Source organism: Equus asinus, chromosome 20 (genome assembly GCF_041296235.1).
Source record: "Equus asinus isolate D_3611 breed Donkey chromosome 20, EquAss-T2T_v2, whole genome shotgun sequence".
Classification (NCBI taxonomy): Eukaryota; Metazoa; Chordata; class Mammalia; order Perissodactyla; family Equidae; genus Equus; species Equus asinus.
Window position 1 is genome coordinate 76,155,928 of NC_091809.1, and position 12,249 is coordinate 76,168,176.

A 12,249-nucleotide genomic window follows, 5' to 3' on the forward strand; every position below is an offset into this window, starting at 1 on the left:
ACACTACAAGGGGTAATGTGGTGTCAGGGAAAGACTGTGGGTTTTGATGTGATACTTAAATATGTATCCCATTTCCACTAATAGTTAGCTTTGGGATGTTGTGAAAGTTCCTTAATTTTTCTAATTTCAGTCTCCTGAGTTATACAGAAGAGATAAAATATACTCAGCAGTGTTATTGTGGGGATAAAATCTGATATGCTAGAGAATACAAATTAAGTAGAAAATGTCATCATTTCTTCATCTGTGCTCTTCTAGGCATGTGACTTACCTCTACCTAACATTTACTTCATTCTGCCTGCTATTACAGTCGGTTTTGACGTTAGTGTGTGTAGGCTGGGTTCTGGTAACAAAAAGACCCATGCGTGTAATGATTCAACACAGTCCAGAGGTCCAGGGAGGAGGATCTGTTCTATGCAAGAGAAGAAGATGTTGCTGAAAAAATTTGGATTATAAGGAGCATAGAGATTTCTTCATTAAATAAAGGGACATTAAGCAAATACCAGATTAAGGGTGTTATTTTCTTACTCAAGACTTTTCTTTCAGATGCTCTCAAGGTAGCTACCCTCATCTTGGAAGAGAGAGTGAGAGAAGCATGAGAACTAGCAAGAAAAGAAATAAAAAGGACTTCAGAACTGTATCAGGGATTAGGTTGTGGTCACCGGCACATAAAAATGACTGAAAGGAGATCATATCCAGCCCCATGGGTGTTTACCTGTCTCTTTTGCTAGAATGCAAGTTCTTAAAGAGTAGGGATTTTGCTTAATATTCTATGCATTTCCTTTTATAGTGCCTGGCACGTTATAAATGCTGAATTGAAGTTAATCGAGCCTGTTGTATCCTTAGAGTGAGGCACATATCAATACTGGAGATTTCTATGCCAGCAGGGAGGGGTGGCTACGAGGGCCTCCAGGCTAGAAACGCATCAAGGTGGAATCCCAGAGCTACTGCAACCAAGGAGGATGCAACGTTTCTGTCATGTGGCCGTGGAAATTATTTTGCTAGTTTTATATTCACATGTTTCTTTAAGGAGGGCAGGTAATATTAAATGGCAGGTTTTTTGTTCCTTTCAGTGACTTGATGACTTTGGTTCTATAGTTTTGGATGTAGAGGGAGGAAAATATGGAGCTCCTGGGATAGGGGATGAGATGAGGACAACTGCCAGGGTGAGGCAAGGGACAAAGAAAGGGGAAGGGAGAAGTTTAGACAAGAGAGGCTAGGAGACCGTGGGGTCTGTGGATCACCTAGGCTGTGGTGCAGGGCCTGTGGAAGGGGTGAGAGGCCCCACCAACCATTCCACTGGAAGCTGCTTCTGTGCTTGCTGTGCAGTTCCCCCTCCCCTCCGCTGAAATCTTTAGCCGAGGCAGCCGCTCACATAGGCACATGTGAGGGGAGGTGTCCTTGTAAGCTCAAAAAGGAGGAAAGCTTCTCATCTGGGAAAAACACAGAGGTGTAAAGCACAGAGAATTGTGGAAAAGCAGGGGCCTAGAATACAGAGGAGACTAGCAGCTAAAGCCTCACTTCTGTCTCCAGCGTTGAGGGCTTCATGCTTTCACAGTACTTGGCATTGAGCTCATTGCCCCTAGATCTCCAAGGGCTGGTGGCCCCTGCTGGTGTCTCTCTCTGAGGAGAAGGTGTCCAGGATTTGAATCTCTGACCAGGTGCTTGCTGTGACTGTACTCACTCCTGTATCCCAGAGGTGAAGGGACAGGCTTAGTCACTACATGAGCTGTAGTCCCTAAGTTCCTTTGTGAGTCCTACCCTGGTTGGGTGAAACTACCTATGAGTGTGGAGGCCTCCTTTTGCCCAGACTGGAGGCAGGTCTGAACAACCTGCCCTGGGCCCCTCTCCTTCTTGCCCCTCCTATGTTGCCGTCTTTGAAGAAACTGAGCCGTCTCAGGCACCAGGCCCCTCATATCCAGCTACCTGGGAAAGTGGTAGAGACAGAGACAGAGATAGCCCTTGAGACATAGAGAGAGAGAAAGAGACCTGGGGGCTGAGGAGAGAGGGAGAACTCAAAACGTAAAGAGCTATGGAAGAGGCCAAGAAAAGACTCACCCAGTCCCACCAGACACTGTCTTCTCTCTTCATGGCCTGTTTATGTCCTGAAGTCTCCATTTTGCTTTTGTCCCCATTTGGGGGTCCTTCCACGTCTTGGGGAGTGTGACAGACAGGGGTTGAGGACAGAGAGAAAGCCTAGATCTACAGTGCCAATATGTTAACAATTGTGCTGTGTTTCTACCCAGTGAGGCTGAGGGTCTTCTTAGGTTGGACCCTCATTGGAAAATAACTCTTTCCATTAAAAAGAGCAAAGTTCACTGCCCCTCCCAACGCTGCAGTATGCTCACAACACAGAGTTCTCAGAGTAGAGAGGGTGAGAAGGCTGCGGTGACCCGGTCCTCAGGTTTCTCAGGGCCCTTTGCCTCCCTCTGTCACAGAACTTAACACTCTGAATTGCAGTTTCTCTGTGTACATGGCTGTCTCCACCACTAGGTTGTGAGCTCCTCAAAGACAGGTCTGTGCTTTATTCATCTTTCTACCCCTCCCTGGCAACTTGCACATGATAGGTCTGCAAGGTTTTGTGGAACGGATTCCCATTTTAGTGGGTGTGTCAGGAGACACAGAGAAAGCAGAGTGGAGAGGAAACCAGAGTCAGAATCAGCAGAAACCAGGAATCAGCAGGGGCATATAAAACAAGACAAAATGGGCAATGGAGGGTGTGACAGAGAGTGGCTGGCACTTTAGTGACTCGAGTCCAGGACTCACCTCAGAATACTGGATGCCAGTATTCTCCAGAGCTTGTTGTAGGAGGGGAGGGAGTCATCACATGTGGCCACGTTTCTCAGCTTCAGCTCAAGGACAGGGAGCGTCTGAACTTATCTTGAGCAGGTCCTCTGTGCCTGCTGCTGAACCAGGTGGGGAAAATCAGCATCATCATTTGTTGGCTTCTCGCTCGGTGTCAGGCTCTAGTCTTGGCACTCTGGCATTGCTAATCCTTACAGCAACTTTACAGTGAGGTATTATTATCCCCACTTTGTAGATGACTCAACTGGCCTCAGAGTGTGGAACTTGTCCAAGGACACACAGCTAAGAGGAGGCAGACTTGAGACTCAAATTCAGACTATTTTATTATGCATGATACATATACTTGTATGTCTTACCCATGCATTTATTTTATATGCACCATGTGTTACATATAATACATACACAAAATATTGTGCTAAGCGCTGGGGTTACAACAACCAGCAAGACACTGTCCCTATCCTTACAGAGCTCACAGCCTAGATGGGGATCCAGACAAGGAAACAGCAGCTGAACACACAGGGGCTGAGGATGCAGGCAGCGGATTAAGGCAGGTTGCCAGACAGGTTTGAAGGAAGGTCAAAGGGGTCTGGAATTGAGGGCAATGACAAGAGAGTGATTTAAGTCAAGAACCTTGGGATAGAAGCTTTCATTTTTCTCAACCTTAATTTTTTTTCGTTTAAAAACAGGCAAAATAATGTCCCCTTATTGTCCTGTTGTGAGGACCCAATTTGATCTGAAATGATACCTGAAAGAACTCTTTATTCAGGCAGCTTATGCAGTTTTGGTGCCTATGATGTTCTAGGACCTATGCTAGGTGCTGGGGACACTTTGGGAGCAAAGCAGGTGTGGTCCTACGTTGCCTTCTTGCAGTTGTCAGCCTATGGGGGCACACACATTTATCCATGATCACAGACATATTTAACTTCAAACTCTAATAAATGCTGTCCATGTTACTTACAACTAAAAAGAGAGAGGAATGCTGAATGTCAGTAACTAGGTTCCGGGTCCAGTTCCAATGTGTGTGGGGGTTCCCCACATCGCCATCGATTCTCGGGCGAGCGTCCTATAGTTCAACTCAATTCTGAACTGTCTACCTGGTGATAGTGTCAGATCCCACAGGTTAAGGGTTCAAGACTACAAGAACCGACCCCCCCCCCCCCCCCCCGACCCCGGGCCCACATTTCAGACACCAGTCACAAGCCCGACTTATTACCTGTACTTCTGACTGACTGGCTATGATTCACAGGTTCCCACAACCCCCTCCTTGGGTTCAATTAATTTGCTAGAATGGCTCACGGAACTGAGAAACATTTTACTTACTAGATTACTGGTTTATTAAAAGGGGTATCTCAGGAAAAGCCAGGTGAAAGAGATAGATGCACAGGGCAAGGTCTGGGGCAAGGGCACGGGGCTTCCATTTCCTCTCCAGGTGCACCGCTCTCCCAGCACCTCCGCAAGTTCACCGGAAGCCCTCCAAACCCTCCCATGTTGGTTTTTTATGGGGCCTTCATTACATAGGTGAAATTGCTAGGGTTTTAGGAGCTCTCTGTCAGAGATGGGGACGAAGACCAAATATATATTTCTTGTTGTAAGTCACAATGTCACAGTCAGGTATTATGACAGGCTAGTGTGAGAGGGAATTAACTGCAAACAGTTGATTTGGGGCCTGTTGAACCACTCTGAGACAGGCAGCTTCTTTTTCTGCAATATCCAGCCTGCAAATGTTTAGCCAAACGGCATTTCAGATGGAACTCACTTTTGAAGTCAGGTAGATTGGAAGTCAAATTCTGGTTCTGCTCTTCACTAGCTGGGTCACGTTGTGTAAGTTACTTAGCCTCTCTGTGTCTTGGTTTCAAGTGATTAAGTAGGAATTATGGAATTAATGATGATGATGATGATGAAGATGAGAACTAACATTTATTGAGGCCTCACTGTATTGCTTGGCAACGTCCTGAGTATATGAACTCATTTAACAAGACTGTTGTGATGATTAAATGAGCTAATATATTTAAAGCATGTAGCACAGTTTGTGGCACAAAGCAGCAATTTTAAACAGTAGCCAATTCCAGTAATGTACCAAGGGCAGGGGTGTCGGCGGCATGTGCAAGCCATAAAGGGGTGCATTTTCGTGGAGAATTTATAAACAGTAGTGAAGCTGTCTGGAAACTGGTTTGCTTTTTATCATCATCATAAACTAGCAATTCCAAACAATGGCAATTACAAAACGCTTGCGCCTGAAAAAAAGAAATATGCTGTGGATATTGTGGAGTTTGAATAGTTTCAATATGCATACACATATATGCTTCACCTAGTACGTTTTTGTTACTTATCCTTTATTAAAAATTTTAATTTAGATGGAAGTTAATTTGGAGAGCTTCCAGTTATTCAGTCAGCCCCCAACACATGTGGACTCAGCTACACGTGTGAGTTTGCCAAGTAAATTCCTAATGGAATTGTTCCGGCCCATTCTGGGCACAGTTCCCAGTGGTCTACGTATTTCTGCTTTTAAACAGTAGATTCAAAATAAAAATGGACAGCACAGTGACGGAAAGATGAAGAAACAGAACTTGAGTAACTTCAATTCTGTCCTTTTCTGCAAATCGTTCTTGGAGCATTGTGGCACTCATGCTCTTGGAAGAATTTCTTCTCGTGTTTACTTCTGTCTCTTTTAAAGAAAGGGCAGTTCAAGTAATTATAAAGCCTTAACCCATACTTCCCCCCTTTCAACTTTAATAATTTATTTCAGTTTTTATTTTTATTGTTATGAATATAAATACATAGTGCAAGAAAAGAAAAGATTCACTGCTGGCGTTCCTTGTCTGATTATCCCATTTATTTGTTTTTATTTCAGGATTATTACTGAAAATAAATTTATTTTAAGGAGAAGTGGGATGTTAAAAAATGAGCCCCCCCCACCCCCCAGTTGTCACATATGGTGGGTATGGACCATTAATGTTAGTCTCCTCGCTATTCCCATTTCCTAGGTCGGTTAAGAGAAGCTTCATTGTCTTGGGTTGCATAAACCTTTCCATAAAATACAATTGCTCTGGGCCTCGCTGCTTTGGTTTCCCCTTGGAAGGAAGTGGAGGTGGGGGTGAGCGATGACTCATTGACTTTCCTCTGACCACGGAAGAAATTCTTGAAACTCAGGCAATTCGTGACTGAGGGACAGATCATTTATCCTAGAAGCATCAATCACCGGAGCAGAGGGGCATGATGAAAATACACGAGGGCCTATCAAGCCCTTGCCTGAGGTGCAGGAAGCATGGGTGTTCATTGAATCGAAGAGCTGGAGTGACGGGGACAATTCTCAGGCACACTCCAGTCTAGGCAGCACCTGAACCTGCCTCCTGGACAGAGTCTTTCTGGGAGAGATGATGCAGGTAAGGGAGCACGCACTGCCCCTTCCATATTCATTGCCCGTTAACCATCTTTAATGACAGATTCGAATAGGAGATGGCCGTGCGCTGTGCTGGGGAATCTGTTGTGCAAATTTTATTCCACTTCAGCGTCACTCTCTTCTAGCATATGATGTGCAAACGCTGTGCTAGGAAGGGCTTTCACATATGTTCTTTCAGGAACTTGTGCCATTCTATAAAGAGATGGCAATATGTGGGGTAAAGAGGCTGGGTTTTGTTGTTACACAAACCTGGGTTCCCATACGAACTCCGCCAATTCCCAGCTGTGTGACCTCGGGCAAGTTACTTAACCTGTCTGAGGCTCCACTTCTTCATTGGTAAAATGGGGATAAGTAATAGCTGCTTCCCTGAGTAGTTGAGAGACGTAAGGGCAGCAGTGAAAGTCAAGCCCAAGCCCAGCGCCTGACACACAGTAGGCCATCAAATGGCTACTATTTTGTCTCGTTGCAAATGAAGAAGGCCTGGAGAGAGGAATGACTTGGTTAGAGGGTAACAAAACTGGCTCCTCCTACATCAGATATTTATTTATTACTAGGGTGCACTCTGCTATGGTTCTTTTGCAGGGAGGGGCTGGTAAAGCCACGTTTCCTTTGTTAGGAGGGGTCTCTCCCCAGTGGCAGTGCTGGTGGAGGTGACGGAATGACAGACAGACATAAAACTCCCGTAAGAACCTTGTGGTTAGAGCAAGGGGAGACTGCTTCCCAGGAGAAGCAGCTGAGGTACCCCAGGCATGGAAGGAGTGTGGATGCTGGGTAGACAGAACGATGGGTGAGCACCCAGTGGAGCTATAGCTCTATTCTTAGCCATTCAGAGCTGCTAAGGAGAACACGCGTGGCCTGAGAACACCTGGCTTCCTCCTGAGGCCCCCAGGTGACATGCAGAGTCTATCCAGTATCCATGTTTGTGAGGCTGGCATGAGTGAAGAGGCTTTGGTGCCCTAGGGGTGAAATGCATTACGCAAGATGCGAGGAGCTCACGTTCAGAAGACAAGTGGGGAACTCTCAGGCCCTGTGTCTCTGAATTTGGGGTCGGGGTATGGGTGGCAACAGATACTTCCGTGAGAATGCCCTTAATTGCTGCAGTAATGGAAAGGGGCTAAAGCCAGGAGGGGGTTGCGAAATGCTGCCATGGGAAAGGTTCCCCCCCTCCCCCACTTACTTAAATAAACATGTTCGAAATGTACTCTCTGAATCCATGTGGGACATATCCATCTTTTTTTCCCGTAAGTGGCAGGTCACATGACATTGACAGAATATGATTATGCAGCCCTGACGTTCTATTCTTTTAGTTACTCTAGGACCTCAAAGGGGGTTTTGGTGCTATTCACTGACTCACCTGCTTTATTTGTAGTCTCCCTTGCCTATAAACCAGCTGACAGAATCAGGAGCTGCATTTAGACCAGTTTGAGCTCCAGATTACAGAATTAGAGCATTCTGTCTTCTAATTCATTCCTTAATACATGCAGCCTTGGTTAGTGCTTCTTGAATAGATGAATAAGCAGAGATGCTTCCACATTTCAGAGGCACAGTGTTGCAGAAGGAGATTCTGTGAGAGAGTTCAGTGTGCAGGGTGGTTACTCAGGTGTGCGCTTCAGATCCACCCCCAGGGAAGAGAGGGACGGGAGCAGGACTGGGCAGACGCCGAAGCTGAGCTGCAGCACAGGCCCAGTGAGAGCCTCAGCCCGCCCACGGGGAGCTCTGGAGCGAGAATGGGCCTTCAGAGGTGTCTTGAGTTGGGCGCGGATGACCAGGCCTTTACACTGCTGCATCAATCAGTCATCGTGTGTGGGCCACCCTGGGAAGGGCGTGTGACCTTGGGTGAGGCAGCTCTGCAGCAGAGGCCATTCCTGGGGCTGATACCTGAAAGCTGTGCACAGCTGTACCCTCCCAGCAGCGGGGTAACAAGTCCTTTACTGAAGGCGAATGTAAGAAGAGCACACCATGTCCCCCACACAACGATATTTTATAAAGGATACATTTGACAGTGTGTATGTGTGATCATTAATATTCATCAGACCGGACAGATGAGACTTCCACGCTGTTTACATGGTTCAGCTGGGGTGACATAATGGCCTTTGAACACACGGTGGCGCTGCAGTGTCAGTTCTGAGGAGCTTTGCCGCAGCTAGGAAACCTGGGAGAGAGAAAGTAGGACCATCCTGTTCTCTTTATAAAGAAAAATCACAGGAAAGAGGCTGAGATGCTGTTTTAGAGTTGTTTTTTCCCCGACAACTGAAATATTGTAAAGGCGATGTGTGCTCATTATAAAAATAGGCAGTACGGAAAACCATACAGTGAAAAGGTAAAAATTCTCCTTCCATTCCTTCAGTTTCCTAATCCTGAATCTTGGAGAAAACTAGTGTTAAGAGTTTTTCGGGTTTCTTTCCAAACAAGTGTTGGCATATCCACCTATGGAAGGAAACACAGTGCAGTGCTAAGATTCTAGGCTCTGGAGCCAGCCTGCCTGGTTCCGATGATCACTCTTAGTCCCCACTAGCTTTGTGAGCTTACCCTGGTTATATAACCTCCCTATGCCTCAGTTTTCCTATATGTAAAATGGACATCCACCCTGTAGGGTTCTTATGAGGATTAAATGAGGTAATATAAGGAAGCACTCCAAGTGCCTGGCATATAGCATTATTTTTATAAAGAATCTCTTAAAAAGTGATAAAGAAGGATATTATAATACTGCTTTGCAGCGTGATTTTTCTCACTTACTAAAGAATCTTGCACATCTCTCCACATCAGTAACCATAAATCTACCTCATTGCTTTTAATGCTGCGTGGCACTATATGGTATGGATGTACTGTAATTTATTTAACCACTCTCCTATTTATGGACGTTTAGGTTTTTCCAGTTTTTCACTCTTACAAACAATCCTGCAGTGGCTATCTCTGTGTACTTCTTTAAGTGCTTCTTTAAGGCAAATTCCTACAAATCTCATTTCTGGTATAAGAGAGAGTCCTACCACAGATTTACTGTTTTCTTCTTTTTCAGGGAAAGCAGCCGGCAGCTGCACTCACCCTGAAGCACATCTCCAGGGGCACATCTTAAATCTGCAGCTGTGCACAGGCTGCTCTGCCATGAATCAAAGGTATCATGGAGCCCATGGGAAGCTCTGGGGAGCAGTTAGGCCGATGGCTGTAAGAAGTCCCTCTGGGAGGCAGGGGGTCTACTTTCTCTACTTTCCGTCCTGCACTTGTCTTCTCCCTGAGAGTCAGCGTTAGGGAGAGCTTTTGGGGTGGCCCTTGGTGGCCCTGACTATGGCCTAGTGATGGGGAAGAGTAATGAGGGTGCAGACCCCAGCCCTCCTGAGGCTCCTTTGCTCTCTAGGGAAGTGGCTCTGAGAGACCTGAGAAAACAGCTGAGCCTGAGGCACCTGGGTGGGGCCCTCTGGTCTGGCTGGAACACAGGAGCTCACGGATTGTTAAGGAACCACTGGTATCTAGAAGAGGGTCTGACACCAGCCACTTTGGTAGGGGCCAGATCTGTCACCACACTCTGGGCACTGCCTCCCCGACTTGCAAACCCTCTGGGGCACATTTCCACCGGTGCTAGAAGCTCCCGCACTCCCAGCCTCTGAAGGACAGACCCTGGACCTGTACCTCTGCCACTGTAAGGATACTCCAGCCCTGAGGAAGTGGAGTAGTTGTGTGAGGAAAAACCTAAGAGCTTTGACCTCCAGGGTCCCAGTGTGACAAGCAGCTCTCTTCACTGAGCTGACACTTGGAGGTGGGCCTCTCCCACTCTCAAAGAGTCCCAATGACTGAGGCAGGAACCACAAGGGCAACAGGAGCAGTGGACAAGAATCATCTGAGGAACATTCCAGAACTAGCCTTCCACAGTGATTCAGAGCTGTGGTGAATGAGAAGCAACTGCAGGAGCATACACATCTAATTTCCAGATCTCTTTTTGCTGAAAGTTGTGAGCAGGTCTGACAGCCACCTTTCCTTCTGACTGAGAAGCCCTTGGACTTGTAGAAAATTGGGCAGGTCCTCGAGAAGGAGACTCTGAAACTCCATAAGAGCCTATGGGTGTGAAAACAAAAAAGATGCTGGTGTTTGTACCTTGGGTTGGGGTAGTAGACTTTCCTAATTCATTCTTCTAAAAACTTGGACCCATTTATACTCCCATAATGCCTATTTCCCTGCATCTTCGACAACAGTGAGTATTATTAAAATTTAATTATTTTGCCAAACTGGTAGGGATGTAAAGTGAAATCCTAATGTTGATTTAATTTATATTTTAAGTATGAGTGTAATTGAGCATATTAAATTCTGATTATTGGACATTAGCATTTCTACTGGGTTGTATGGCTTTTCCTTATTGATTTGTAAAAACTCATTTTACAGTGTGGAAATTGGTCCTTTGTCTAACAAATGGATAGCCAATATTCTCCTAAGTTTTTGTGTTCTTCTGTTTTCTTGTGCAGAAGTATAAATATTTCATTTCGTCGGATTTAGCAGTCTTTTAGTGCTTCCGGAATTTATGTCATGCTTAGAAAAGTGTTTCCTCACCCCAAGATTATAAAACTATTACCCCATTCTTTTCTGTTACTTCTATGATTTTATTTCTTTAATTTTTTATGTAAGTTTTTAAAAATCTCTCTGGAATTTATTATGGTATAGGAAGAGAGGTAGGAATCCAGCTTTATTTTCTATTTCAAAATGGGCAGTCAGTTATCCCGATTTATTGGCTAACCCTTTTTCTCCCTGGCTGATTTGAAATGCCTCCTCTTTCATAAACAAAGGGTCCTGCTCTCTCTCTTTAGGAGATCTGGGTGTTGTCCCCAGCTCTGTCACTAGTTTCCATGTGATCTTTACACAGCTCCATCTTCATGGACCTTAGTTTACTCCTGTGTAAGATGAAGTGTTGGGAGAGATGATGTTTCAATTCCCTTCCAGATCTAACCCTGTGAGTTGATGCCACTACTCCATCATCATATCAGATCCTCCTCCCTCATGGTTCTTTTCAACCCATTGTGGGGACAGGCTCACCAGGAACCCAGGGTCCAAGGTCTATGACTGGGGTTGTGCCTGTCTCACTATTTTTGTTACCTTTTTCTTCATGAAATCATTATATTTGAATCTTTGAAAGCTTAAACCTTCTCTCACATAAATTCTTGTGTGGCCTGTCGCAGTGAGACAGAAGGAAATAAAAGGGTCTTAATAAGTGGCTCTTAACTTGGGTCTCTGGGGCCACTTAGTGGACAGAAGATTATGAAGACAGTGATGGGAAGGTGTTATTTAAACACTTGAAAGGCTTTACGACTATTGAGACCCACAGACTAATTCTGACATTAACCTTCCTTGCTTTGGGTGAGAGGTCTGTCTACACAATGAACTCACTATGCTGGTTTGGGGGAAGTGAACAAATATTACTGAGTTCCTGGTGTTCTAATACAGTAATTAATTGATTTAATTCTTCCGAAATCTTGCCAGGTCAGTACAATTATCTCCATTTTGAAGATGTGGAAGCGAAGCACTGACTTGCCCTAGGCCACCTGCTGGTCAGTAGGTTTTGAACTCTGGTATTTAGACTCAGGTCCATACAACAACAAAGGTTTTGTCCTTACTTCCCACACTACAGTTCCCCAGTGGGGAAGGTCTGATGGCTAGTTAAATGTATTTTTGATTCGTTAAGAAAGGTGCTAATGGGTCTATTTCTCTTGGTAGACGATCATGGTACAAGCCTGTAAAAATTGTCCCTGGTGGAGCCGCTGGGCTCCAGAACCTGATGCCTTTGACCCTGGGATTAAAGTAGCTGTGTTGACACAGAATTCCCACCAGGTGGCACTGCGAGCCCAGCAATGGAGTCGGCCTCCCTGCCATAGACACCGTGAGCGCACAGGTGCCTCTGGGGACCTGGGCGCAGATTCAGCATCCCACACCAGCTGGATTTCCCTTTAAGTTTCCTCTGAACTCTGCCAGCTGGGGCACAGCTGTGTTGGTTCTCGTTTGGATTAGAGAGGGCCTGTGGTGATCCCTCTCCTTTTCATAACCTGGAGCTGGTGCAAGGTCTGTCTCTT